Below are 14053 nucleotides of genomic sequence, written 5' to 3' on the forward strand. Positions count from 1 at the left end.
TTACTGGAGTGGGTAGCCGTTCCCTTCTGCAGGGGATCTTCCCAACCCAGGGATCGAATCAGGTCTCCCTCACAGCAGGCAGATTCTTTACCAGCTGAGCCACCAGGGAAGCCTGATAAATATGACTGATAAATATATAATTATGACTGATTCTAGTTGTATGGCAGAAACCAACACTACATTGTAAAGCAATTATCCTCTAATTAAAAAAAAATTAATTGAAAAATGTTTTCCAATCAAGAAGAAAAGAAATAATCAAGGTCTAAAATTTGGAACGTAGAGAAAAGCAGAAAGAAAAGTTACCCATGGCCCTACCAGTGACTGTCAATCAATTGTATCCCTCTGTACAACGTTTAATTGCATTTTTCCTACAGTGCAGTTTACTTAATCTTGCCAGGCCGAGAAAAGACAGGCATTTAGTAACCTTAGCGAATGCTGAGCCTTTCATTTATAAAGATTTGCACTGTCAGGAGATGGGAAGGGGCGCGGCCGCCGCAGACCCGCAGCGCGCGGATCTCCCTTCAAGAAAGAACTTGTGTTCTTTTCAGCTGCAAAGAACGCTGTTAGCTGATCGCCTCCAGCAGCAGCTCCTCAGCCAGCTTCAGGCTCCTCCCCGACAGCCCCCAAACCAATGTCTGAGCGTTGAGGAGATGCCAGCACCTACCATATCAGCCCCTTGGCAGACCCTTCTGTAGGCAACTTTTCCACTCCCCATTGCGTTGCCCAAGACTTCGCGTGATGTGCGCTGTGGTCTGAGAAGTTGCCGGCCTTTTTTCTTTCTCTTTGTCTTTCGTTTCACAAGATAGGGTCTGCATGGCCTCCCGAAAGCGTTCCCTGCTCAGTCTTGCCTCCTCACCCTTTATCTTTCACAGTTACGGCTCTCCAACAAATCTCTCATTTCTAACTCCAGCTCTGGACTTGTGTGTTTTTTGTGTGCTCAGTTGCCAAGTCGTGTCAGATTCTTCGCGACCCCATGGACTGTAGCCCACCAGGCTCCTCTGTCCATGGAATCTCCAGGCAAGAATACTGGAGTGGGTTGCCATTTCCTCTTCCAGGGGATCTTCCCCACCCAGGGATCAAACCCTCCTCTCCTGCTTCTCCTCCTGCGTTATCAGGCGAATTTACCACTGTGCCACCTGGGAAGCCCAGCTCTGGGTCTGCTAACTCCTAAGTCCATCATCCGCTTCCTGGAGGACCCAGATGGACAGAGGTGGTGACTACTGATGAAAAGGTCTATGCCTATCTCTGAGCTTTTATTCCTTTTTTGGAAAGCTAAGCATAGAATTTCTATACCAGGTAATGTTCAACATACTGTCAATTCTGGGCTTTATTCAGTTCAGTACGTTCAGTCGCTCAGTCATGTCCGACTCTTTGTGACCCCCATGGACTACAGCACTCCAGGCCTCCCTGTCCATCACCACCTCTCGGAGTTTACTCAAACTCAAGCTCATTGAGTCTGTGATGCCACCCAACTATCTCATCCTCTGGGCTTTATACAGAGCATGAAAGTTTTTTTTTTATATATATAAGAATTGAGTTTTCGACCAGATGGCCAGAGCCGGGAGCCCCGAAGTCTGAGTTCAGCGCCCCCGGAGGCCTGGGAGCCATGATTCTGGAACCTTCGGACCTGCTGTCGGGAGAAGGGGCCCCGGGCTTAGCACTGCGTGGGGGATTCAGGGTTCAGGCTCTGAGGGCGGTGCTTCTTGGGCTGAGGGGTGGGGCTTAGGGAGGAGCCTATGCTGGTGGGGGCGGAGCCTGGGTGGAGGAGGAACCTGAGGAGGGGTTTGGGTGGAACTGCTGAGCCGGAGGTGGGTCCAAGGAGAGGAATCCCCAGGGTTGAGTTTGTCCAGTGAGCAACGAGGGGGCAGAGGCGGGGCCTCAGAACTTCTAGAACCAGTGAAGCTGGGTGGAAGATTGGGAAGATGACACTGAAAGACAGGTGTGTGGGTTTATGGTTGGGGCCCTGCCATTGGGGTGGGGAGATAAAAGTTTTCTGAGTATTTTCTTCAATCAAATCTTATGTCTTAGTATTTTAAGAAGCACAAAATGGTGGACTAACGGTAAGAACCCTGAGAAACCATAGAAGAAAGACGAATGAAGGAAAGCAACGTGGAGAGCAGATTCTATGGTAACAAAGATGACAGATTAAGACCGACAAAAGAAGGGGATGATTAGAAACAAGGCAGCTGCTTTAGAGAAGTCCTGACGGTGAGTAATCAATAAAGTCTGATGAATGTGGAAGAACAGAACATAGTAAAAATGTGTTACAGTTGAGTGTTTTGCAATGCAAGTGAGGGTCAGTTAAGCACTAAACACATAAAATGAATATATGAAAGTAGTGGTATCTGTTGTAACTCATGCCACTGCAGGAGCTTTTAAGAGTTGCTAATAAAATAATAATGCATTTTATTTATCTGACTCTGGAAACACAACAGACCATTTCTGGGCAGCCATGCAGCTGTCCTCCCATGGTCAGGCCAGATACAGAGCTGGAGTTATAACGTTCCTTTTCATGTCGCCTGGTGAGCAGCTTTTGCTGTGTCTCAGGCTGATTGCAAGGAGGGCTTCCCAGGTGGTTCTGTGGTAAAGAATCCGCCTGCCAATGTGGGAGATGCAGATGAATGTTGGATTCATGGGTTGGGAAGATCCCCTAGAGTAGGAAATGGCAACCTACGCCAGCATTCTTGCCTGGAAAATCCCATGGACAGAGGAGCCTGGCAGGCTACAGCCCATGGGGTCACTAAGAGTTGGATGCGACTAACACCCATGCAGGCTGGTGGACGCATGTGCCTCCTGACTGTGGCTCTGAGGTCTTGCCTGTGACACCTGCAGCTGCCCACTGGGAAGCAGGGGCTCTGTTCTGCTCTTGTCATGAATGCCCAGGGCTTGTGTTTAGGGCCTTAGCAATGTTCTCCTCACTGGTCCTTTTACTTCCTTGATACAAAAAACCACATTCATGTTCCCTCCTTCTCCTGCATCCCAGTTAGCCCAAGAACTGCATCTTTGCCTAGCTTGGGGGTTCTCAGCCTGACTGCCCCATTCCCTAATACCCAGGCTGCCTGCCTGACTATTGAACACAGAACATCTGGAGGTGGGGCCAGGTGGCAGCATTTTTAAAAAACTGCCCATGTGATAACAATGTGTGGCCAAAGTTAAGAATCTCTGGCTTAGCTAAACCCATTTCCTTGATGGAAGGAGTTAGGAAGGGTACCCTTCCTACAGATTTTGCCCCAGGCCCATTCACTGGCCACATCACTGCCCTTGAAGACAGAGCCAGGTCACCCTCATCTTGCCCCGCTATCTTGTCCTCAATGAAATAAAATTAATTTTTTGTATGGAAGATCCTTAGATTTCATACTTTCTGCATTCCAACGTGTGTGTGTGCTAAGTTGCTTCAGTCATGTTCGACTCTTGGCTGATGCTATGGACTGTAGCCCGCCAGACTCCTCTGTCCATGGAATTTTCCCAGCAAGAATACTGAAGTGGGTTGCTTTCCCCTCCTCTAGGGGATCTTCCCAGTGGATTCTTTACCCCTAGCATCACCTGGGTCATGGGCTTCCCTGACAGCTCAGATGGTAAAGAATTCTCCTACAGTGCAGGAAACTCGAGTTTGATCCCTGGGTTGGGAAGATCCCCTTGAGAAGGGAATGACAACCCACTCCTGTATTCTTACCTGGAGAATTCCACGGACAGAGGAGCCTGGTGGGCTACAGTCCGTGGCATCACAAAGAGACGGACACGACTGAGTGTGAATAACACTTTCACTTTTTTACTTCCAGCTGGGTAGTAGTAGGGGGTCAAGAGAGCAGTGTAGGTAGAGGGCTGCTGCAGCTGCTCAGTTTCAAACCAGGGAGTGAACTTCTACACTTTTCCAGCCTGGAGTTCCTTCCAATCAGAGAAGCCAGGGAGGAACATCCAGCGAGACCATTTGGATGAGCACACGCACAATCGGCTAATCTCATAGACTTTGGTCAAACTCTGTGGCAGAAGCAACAGGTACGGGCTGGACCAATAGGTTCCCTTAGGTGTGTAGTTCCAGTTAATTTTTTTTTTAAGAGTCTGATGGCTGTTTTTGAGACCCTTGTGTATTTATTTATGTAGGCAGCTCTGGGTCTTCGTTGCTGTGCTTAGGCATTCTCTAGTTGCAGCGAGCAGGGGCTACCCTCTAGCTGCAGTGCACTGGCTTCTCGTTGTGATGGCTTCTCTTGTTGCAGAGCACAGACACAAAGACTTGTGGGCTCCGCAGTTGCAGCTTGAGGACTCTCCAGTGCGGACTCAGTAGTTGTGGCACAGGGGCGTGTGGGATCTTTCAAGACCACGGATCGAACTGGTGACCCCTACATTGCAAGGCAGCTTCTTAACTGCTGGACCCCCAGGGAAGCCCGAGGTTAATTCTTTATCATGCACGGTTCAAATGATATCTCTTTTGACCTCAACTTATGGCACAAACTCCTCCCAGAACTTTCCTTAGTGTCGTACCAGCTGGATTCTATGTGGCCCCGTCTGGGATGACTGTTTACTTTCTTTGTATGTAGCTTTTCTTATTATAATATCAGACTGTAGAGTGAGGGCTTGTTGCCAGGGCTACTGGGTATAGGGCGTATGCTGTTTTAGCCTGACCTTATTTAGCTACACTTCCCCTTTGTTCCAGCCTCTTCCAGGCCCCTTGCTATTGTGGCCCCCCCAAACCAAAAACAGGCTGACATTTCTCTCTTTATAATCTCTGCTTCTCCGCAGGCTCTTCCGGATCTTTGTCCCAAATTCACTTTCTATTTCTGTTGACTGATACCGTCTTCCTCCTGCGGTATGAGGTCACCTGAGCAATGAGGTCACCCATCACCCACCTCCCAGGTTATTGCAAGGAGTAATTGAGATAACGTATGTAAGCACCAGGCACATTGTAAATACTTATACAAATTAGCTGTAATTATGTAAACAGCAGTCATCCTGTGTGGTATGAGCTCTGATAGGAAGTACAAAGTACACCAAGAATTGCTCAGTACACTGAGAAATGTTAAACAGTGGCTGGTGACAACTACTGTGTGTCTAGGAGTCCAGCACCCCCACCTATTCCCTTTATTTGCTTATTCACTACACGTTCGTTGAGCTCAGCAGTGGTCATTTGTCATATTCACAGCTACCTAGTGTCTTTTTTTTTTTAATTGTGGCAAAATACATATAGGATTTACCATCTTAACCATTTAAGCATGGAGTTCAGTGGTATCAAGTACATTCACATTATTGTGTAACCATCGCCACCAACCATCCATCGAACTCTTTTCATCTTGTGCTGCCCAGTGTCTTTTGAACTGTCTTCGTGTATCTGGGGAAATTCCTCTTCTGTCCTCCCAGTGAGGAAGTCAGAAGCCATACTTCCACGTGACCTGGGACTGGGATGCAGGCCTATGACCCGGCTCCACCAATCAGATGCATCCATGCGGACCTTGCTTCAGATGGGAGCCACAGGAAGAGGCAGGCTTGGGTGAGGCCGCCATGTTTGCTGGTGTGGATGGCAGCAGAGGTGCCCAGCTTTTGGTGGTGGCGGCTGCCATGATGGTGCTTCCCAGAGGTAGCAAAGTCAAGTTCCTGAAGCAGAAGTGAAAACGATGCTTGCTGTGGCAGTGACTGCAGCTCGGCTGGTTCTTGAAGCTTATCGAGCTTGACACGGCTGGCAGTTTCCTTTTGGGCCATGGTTTTGGGTGTTACTTCTAGATGTTTTGTCTCAAATCTCCTCCTGAATCAATTTCCTTTTTTTGTTTAATCATCTGGGTAGTAGAACCATACCAGTCCCCAGCGACCTCAGTCTTGAATGGCATCATGAGGTGGATGTTAACAGTCTGGCCCAGGTTCTTTTTACAGTCTCTTCTCCAACTCTCTCAGTGATTAAGTTAATCTGAGGCCTCAGTTTCTCATCTTCTGCGAGTATTGCCTGAATAAGACCACAGAGCTTCCTAAGGATACAATTTTTTTTCTTTGTACAGGATAGTCACACCCTTGAGTAGTGCAAGAAGCTTTTCTCTCCCAGTCTGCAGGGCACCACTTACACAGATAACCTTTCCCTGCATCTCATGGATTCATCTGGTTCCTCGGAGCCACAGCTGTCTCTCCCATCTCCATAGCTACGGGAATGTTTGCTTTATGTCCTCACAACTGTGAGATACACAGAGTGGATTTGTCCTCAAATAAAAGGCTGTCTTCTCTAGAGACAAATTCAACTCTGGTAACATGGAGACCTGCTTGAAGCTTTGAAAATATAGGCTCCCTTCTACTCTTAGCTTCTGCCTTTCCTATTGAAATTTCAAGGATCTTGGGACTTCTAGCTAACATTTAATCTCAGGCTATCCCTGTGTTTTCATCTGTTATAGGTTGAATTGTCTTCCCCAAGATTCAGATGTTAAAGTCCCAACTCAGAGTGGATATTTGAAGACAGGGTCTTTAAAGAGGTGATTAAGTTAATATGAGGTCACGCAGGTGAGCCCTACACCCTGTAATTGTTGTTCTGATAAGAAGAGGTGATCAGGACACAGACATATACAGAGGAAAGAGCTTGTGAAGACACAGGGAGAAGGTTCCCATCTACAAGTCAAGCAGAGAGGCTTCAGAAGGAAGTAACCCTGCCAACAGCTTGATCTTGGACTTCCAGCCTCTGCAATTATAAGAAAACAAATTTCTGTTGTTTAACCTACCCAGGCTGTGGTGCTTTGTTACGTCAGCTGGAGCAGACTAATACCCCTCCCCCTCAGCAGTCTTTGCCTGAAGCCTTGCCATTCTTTTTCTTAAAGTTTGGTGGTGGTTTTTTTAAAATGTCTTTGCCCATTAAAAAAATTTTTATTTTTAAGTTTTTTCTTTAAACTTTTTGGCTGCTTGGCATGTGGAATCTTAGTGCCCAGACCAGGGATTGAACTGGCACCCCATGTAGCGGAAGTACAGATTCTTAACCACTCTCTGCTTGACTTGTAGATGGGAACCTCCTCCCTGTGTCTTCACAAGCTCTTTCCTCTGTATATGTCTGTGTCCTGATCACCTCTTCTTATCAGAACAACAATTACAGGGCGTAGGGCTCACCTGACCTGCATGACCTCATGTTAACTTAATCACCTCTTTAAAGACCCTGTCTTCAAATATCCACTCTGAGTTGGGACCACCAGGGAAGTCCCTTAGCCCTTCCTCTTTTAGCACAGAGTGCACCCGCCTCTGTACTTGGGCTTTGAGGACTGGTGTGGAGAGTCTGGAAGGGAGCACACCATGTCTGTAGCACTTCTCTGTGTACAAGGGCATCTTTGTCAACCGTGTTGCCTCAGGGGGGGCATTGAAGGGCAGTGAGGACAGAAGGGACACCGTTCTAGCCAGCCACTCTGGCCAGGGATGAATGCGTGTGTGCTCAGTCATGTCTGACTCTCTGTGACCCCATGAACTGTAGTATGCCAGGCTCCTCTGTCCATAGGGTTCTCCAGGCAAAAATACTGGAATGGATTGCCATCTCCTCCTCCAGGGGACCTTTTCAACCCAGGGATCGAGTCCACATCTCCTGCCTTGTGTTCAGATTCTCTATCCGCTGAGCCACCAGGGAATCCCCAGCCATGAATGAGGCAGAAATATTCTTTTTCACATCTGATTTCACTAAATCACCTTAAAGCTACCCTGTCCAGTGTGGGTGCCACTAAGCCACACGTGGCTCTTCTTGGGCACCTGAAATGTGGTTTGTCCAAATTGGGATGAAATTCCCAATGTAAGTGTGAAAGTGTGTATGTAAGTGTGAAATACATAAAGATTTAGCTGAAAAAAATGCAAAAATCTTATTAGTAATTTTCACATAGATTACATATTAAAATATATTTTGGATCAATTGCATTAAATATAGCTATAAAATCAATTTCACCGGTTTCTTTTTACTTTGAAAGTGGTTACTAGAAAATTCAAGATTACATAGTTAGCTCGTATCATATTTATACATAACCTGCAGAGGAGCCTGGTGTGCTATAGTCCATGGGTTTGCAAAGAATCAGACATGGCTTAGCTACTGAACAACGACAAATTGTATCTCTAATGGATAATGCTGCTCTAAAGAGGGTCTGGGCCTTGCCACCCAGCTACTAGCCAGCTCTCTTGTGTTTAATCAGCAGTCACAACATACTTAGGCCACAAAGTAAAGATGAGGCTTGGCCTGGGCCCTTGAGAAGAATCTCAGTCTCCAATCCTGGTTGCAGAACCCTAGTGAGTGCCCAGTTTGTATCTCATCCTCACTGAATGATGACCTCTAAGCCCGGACCTTTATACTTTTGTCCTTTTGCGTGGTGGTGATCATTAACTGCTTCCAGACCTCTGACCCTTGCTCCATGGCTGGTTAATGTCCATCTTACCTCTCTTTCCCTTGGCTCAGGATTTCCTAGAATAGACATTAAAAAAAAATTTTTTTTAATATAGTTGATTTACAATGTTGTGTTAATTACTTCTGTACAGTAAAGCGACTCATTTATGCACGTATATACATTCTTTTTCATATTTTCTATTATGATTTCTCACAGGATATTGAATATAATTCCCTGTATACAGTAGGACCTTGTTGCTTTTCCATTCTATATATACTAGTTTGCATCTGCTAATCCCAAACTCCCAATCCATCCTTCTCCTACCCCAACTCTCCCTTGGCAACCATTGGTCTATTCTCTATGCCCACGGTTGTGTTTCTGTCTCATATATGGGTTTATTTGTGTTATATTGTAGATTCCATGGATAAACGATATCGTGTTGTGTTTGTCTCTTTTTGACTTCACTTAGTAGGATAATCTCCAGTTGCATCCACGTTGCTGCAGACGGCATTCTTTCATTCTGTTTTACGGCTGAGTAGTATTCCATTGTATATACGCGCCACGTCTTTATCCATTCACCTGCCGATGGACGTTTACATTGTCTCCATCTCTTGGCTATTATTAATAGTGCTGCTATGAAGATAGGGGTGTATATATCTTTTTGAATTATAGTTTTGTTTACATACATGCCCAGGAGTGGGATTGCTGGATCATACGGTAATTTTATTTTTCGTTTTCCGAGGAACCATCACACTGTTTTCCACAGTGGGTGCACCAACTTAAGTTCCCACCAACAGCATAGGAGGCAAGAACAGACTTCTCATGCCCCAGGCTCTGCTGAGTGTCTGCCGACACTCGTGGCCCTCTCTGAACGCCTCCACTAGACTTCACCCAGGGCTGATCGTGGGGGTCTGGCCATGGGTCGCCTGGTCTTCGTTGAGCTCTTGTTCAGAGCACTTGACATTGGCCTCAGCCCTTGGGATCAGGAGAGAAGGCCAGGAAAAAGGAAATCCCCTTCCTCAAAGGAACCACACTTCATTTTGAATTCATCTCTTGGGCAAACCAATGCAGAGTCCAGCCTCCCCAACTAGACCCGGTTTGACCAACTTCTGACCTTGCCTGTGAAGTTCTTCCAAACTGTTGTTCAACACAGATAACTCAGCTTTCATGTGATGCATTTTTGAGGCCCAGGGGAAATGTTGCAAATACTGGGAATGTGTGAACTGAGGAAAGTGAATTAATTAAGAAATATAAATCTAGAAAATGTGGCAATAGCAGACAAAGGGAGGCCAGACTCTTCTGGTGGCCCCTCTGGAGAGCCTGACGATACAGGAGGACTTGTGTCCCTCAGACTCCTGTCTGTGACTTTCCAACCCCCAGACACTCTGCTCTGAGGCTCTGGCTCATGATGTCTCATCTCTCGACCTTCCTAAACATGTCTTCCTGTTCCTGCCTTTATCCTTTGCTTACCCCTTTCTTATTCCTAGGGTGCCTGACCATCCCATGTCTGCTCATTCAAATATACAAGTCTGTCCTTTCCATCTGAGTTCAAATACTACTTCTCCTTGAAACATTTACGGATTAATAGCTGGAAATGATGTGTCCCTTTGGGGGACACCTTGTTTCTGATTACCTAATGTCCCTTCCCCTTGGCTTTATGTCATAGTTCTTGCTTTCCACGTTTCTTCCAAGACTGGGGGAGGGGTCCTGGGGGGTGGGATTGTGTTTTATCCCTTTCTCTGTCTCCAGTTGGGCCACGCACTCTGTCTGGCCCTGATGCCTGCATCTTCACTATTTTAAAAAATATTTATTTGACTGTACTGGGTCTTAGTTGCAGCCTGTGGGATCTAGTTCCCCTGACCAGGGATTGGACCCCGGCACTCTGCATTGGAAGCACGGACTCTCAGCCACTGGACCAACAAGGAACCACTGATTTTCGTTATAGTTACCTCCATCCTAGCAATTCCTGCTCTGTTTTATGTGTATGTGTCTTTCTGCCTCAATAAACTATAAATATCCATTGAATGTTTACCAGCTACAAGCCACCAGGGTTGCAGATAAACCAGCCAGAGTCCCAGTCCTTTTGGTGAGCCCAGACTAGAGGTACAGACAAGTCATGGGTAGCATTGTTGTAAATGGGCTGGCAGATGTGTGTCCGGGGTGGGGGTGGAACAAAGGGCAGAGGTCAGTTCTGCTCTTCAGCAGAATTAGCTCAGAGCAGGTCTGGGAGGATAAGGAGAGTCAGGGGAGGGTTGGATTCTTGGGGGAGGAACTGGAGGTGGTCTGCAGGGTGAGACAGACCACTCCACATAGTTCGGAAAAAAAAAGTGGGGACAGCTATCTTATCAGCTTGTATCCCAGTCCTTGCTGCAGAGCAGACGTGTAGAAAAGGTTGATGCCCTGGTGGTCTGACCGACTGAATGAATGAACCAGGGTTCTTGTGGGTGGGGAACCACACTCATTTATCTTTGTTTTTTTGAGTGACAGAGGAGCCTGGCATGCTACAATCCATGGAGAGTCGGGCGACTTAGAGCCTGAAGAGCAACAGATGAGTCTCAGTCTCACGCACACTGGAGGATGCGCTGCTTTAGCCCAGAGGGTCTCAGCCCTTGCTGCTTCGTAGTCACCTGGGAGCTTTCCAAAGGCCTGGGGCAGGGCCTCTCATCCATTCTTCTTAAGAGCACTCAGGATATTGCTGGTATGTACTTTGGATGGAGAGCTGCTCTGAGGACCTCTGATTATGGCCCTCTGGTACCTAGTTGGTATGTCACCCCAGGTGAGAGTCTCAGCATCCCTCGCGTCACCTCTTGTGGGTCAATGTTTCTCACCTCTTGCTGTGCATTTAGTCACCTGTGTGTGGGGGTGAGTTTAAACTTTCAATACCCACCTGCCCACCAAGATTGGTTAAATCAGAAGCTAACTGGGAGAGAAAGGGAGTGGAGAAGCTGAGACTGATTATTTTAAAGTCTTCTTTAAAAAAAATTTTTGTTTGGTTGTGCTGGGCTGTGCGTGGGTTTGCTCTAGTTGTGGACAGTGGGGGCCCCTCTCTAGTTGCAGTGTGAAAGCTTCTCATTGCAGTGACTTCTCTCGTTGTTAAGGCCCCTGGAACTCATGCGGACAGGAAGCCCAGCCGTGCTGATGCACTTAGAGCTGAAGCAGTCACAGACTTCTGGCGGTATGTGGAAGGACAGAAGTTTTCGCAGCCTCAGCTCTGAGAGTCAGGATTGAGCATGCCTGCCAGCTTCAATAAACCTGTGTTTCTGCCTTTAAAAATGGCTGCATGAGCCCTTCTTGTCAGATGCTCTCCCTGGGCCATCATTTCATTATTTATTCAGTATTTTCATAACTGATCCATCAGCCCAACTATAAAAGTGCCAAGGAGAAAACTTTGTTTTTAATGATTATGCATCTCTTTAGCTTTATTACCATAATTTCTGGGGGAGCAACAATTACCTTGTGTCTGGCTGATCTGCCTCTGAGTGCAGTGTCCTTCCAGTTGGTTTAAAGGGACCATCGTTCTCTGGGACCATCGCCTACTGCATGCTAATGTGTGGCCTCCAGCTGGGACTTGGGAATCTCAGGCAAGATGTCTGGTTTAGGAATTGCCACGTCTATACATGTGTGTTGGAGAAGGCGATGGCACCCCACTCCAGTACTCTTGCCTGGAAAATCCCATGGACGGAGGAGCCTGGTGGGCTGCAGTCCATGGGGTTGCAAAGAGTCGGACGCAACTGAGCGACTTCCCTTTCACTTTTCACTTTCATGCATTGGAGAAGGAAATGGCAACCCACTCCAGTGTTCTTGCCTGGAGAATCCCAGGGACGGGGGAGCCTGGTGGGCTGCCGTCTCTGGGGTCGCATAGAGTCGTACACGACTGAAGCAACTTAGCAGCAGCAGCAGCAGCATACATGTGTGTATTTGGTGAATCTGTTGAGCATCTTTTATGTGCCCAGCCCTGTGCTGGGAGCTGGAGATGGTGTGGCAAGTTGCCTCTTGGGAAATATGTTCAAAACCTAAAGAATTGAGAAATAAATGATTAATCCTGGGGTGTGTGTGTCTCAGCCTGGGCAGCCTTCTCTAAGGAGGTGGCATTTGTCCTGGTTTCTTTTTTTACATTTTATTTTTGGCAGCACTGGGTCTTTGCTGCTGCACATAGGCTTTCTCTAGTTGCAGTGAGCGGGGGCTACCCTTCATTGTCGTGTGTGGGCTTCTCACTGTGGGGGCTTCTCGTTGCAAAGCACGGGCTCTATGCTCGCGGGCTTAAGTAGTTGGGGCGCATGGATTTAGTTGCTCTGCAGCATGTGGGATCTTTCCAGAGCAGATATTGAACCTGTGTCTCCTGTATTGGCAGGCAGATTCTTAACCATGGGACCAGGGAAGTCCTGCTGTGGGTTTTAAAAAGTAAATAGGAGTCTTGCTGGAAAGGTTGTATAGCCTTGTGAGTGCTTAGTTGCTCAGTCATGTCTGACTCTTTGCAGCCCTCTGGACTATAGCCCACCAGGCTCCTCTGTCCATGGGGATTCTCCAGGCAAGAATACTGGAGTGAGTTACTATGCCCTCCTCCAGAGGATCTTCCCAACCCAGGGATCGAACTCAGGTCTCCCGTATTGCAGGCAGATCCTTTGCCATCTGAACCACCAGGAAAGCCTTGTATAGCCTTAGGAGTAGGCTTCAACCTGGCCAAATGATTAGAATCCCAAGCTACATTCTAGACCGTCAAATAAGAACCTCTAGGGGGTGAGGCCCAGGTATCAGTAATCTTTAAAGCTCCCTAAATGGTTTCCAAGTGCAGCCAAGGTTGGAAACCATGCATTAAGGCAGCAGTCCCTAAACCGTTTGGCACCAGGGACTGGTTTCATGGAAGACAGTTTTTTCACGGATTGGAGTGGGGGATGGTTTCGGGATGATTCAGGCACATTACATTTGTTGTGCACTTTATTTCTAATCTAATGCCACTGCTGATCTGACAGGAGGTACCAGTCCATGGGTCAGAGGTTGGGAACCCCTTCATTAAGGAGATGGAGTGGAGGCCACCTAGAAATTAAAAAAAGAATTAACATAACCTTGAAGTTCACCCTCCACAGGTTATCAGTTCAGAAACTTCTCTCCAGCTCTTCCCAAGTGTTCCAGAGAAATGAGAGGATGGGGGCCTTGGAGGCAGACAGATGGTATGCTGACTGCTGTAACACAACTGGGCGACTGTCAGTCATTTATTCACGCAGTTGAAAATTCTGTAAGTGTTTATTGATTGCTTACTTTGTGTTAGGTTCTGAGAAGCCAGCAGGGAATAAGATCAAGTTCTTCCCCTTAGGGAGCTTGTTGTCTGGTAGGGGAGAAGGACAGACACATTTCTTAATACAGTGTTAGGAGTCAGGGACAGGAAGTTTGGGGAGCCCTTGATTCCTATCTTGATTCCTTGATTTCTTGATTCCTACCTAGTGCAAGTCATGGGGTTAAGGAGAGTAATGGCAACCCACTCCAGTATTCTTGCCTGGAGAATCCCATGGATGGAGGAGCCTGGTGGGCTACAGTCCACGAGGTCGCAAAGAGTCGGACACGACTGAGCGACTTCACTTTCACTTTCATTTTCCCAGAGGAAACGGCCTTAAGGAGATACCTGAAAGTTTTGGCCAGGGGAAATGGAGGAAGGAAAAGATGGAGCCATAGGTTAAGGACACTCCATGTACAAAAAGCCAAAGGCAAGAGTGAATATGGTACATTCAGGGGATTTGCAAGTATTCACT

This window comes from Capricornis sumatraensis, chromosome 8 (assembly GCF_032405125.1).
Source record: "Capricornis sumatraensis isolate serow.1 chromosome 8, serow.2, whole genome shotgun sequence".
NCBI lineage: Eukaryota > Metazoa > Chordata > Mammalia > Artiodactyla > Bovidae > Capricornis > Capricornis sumatraensis.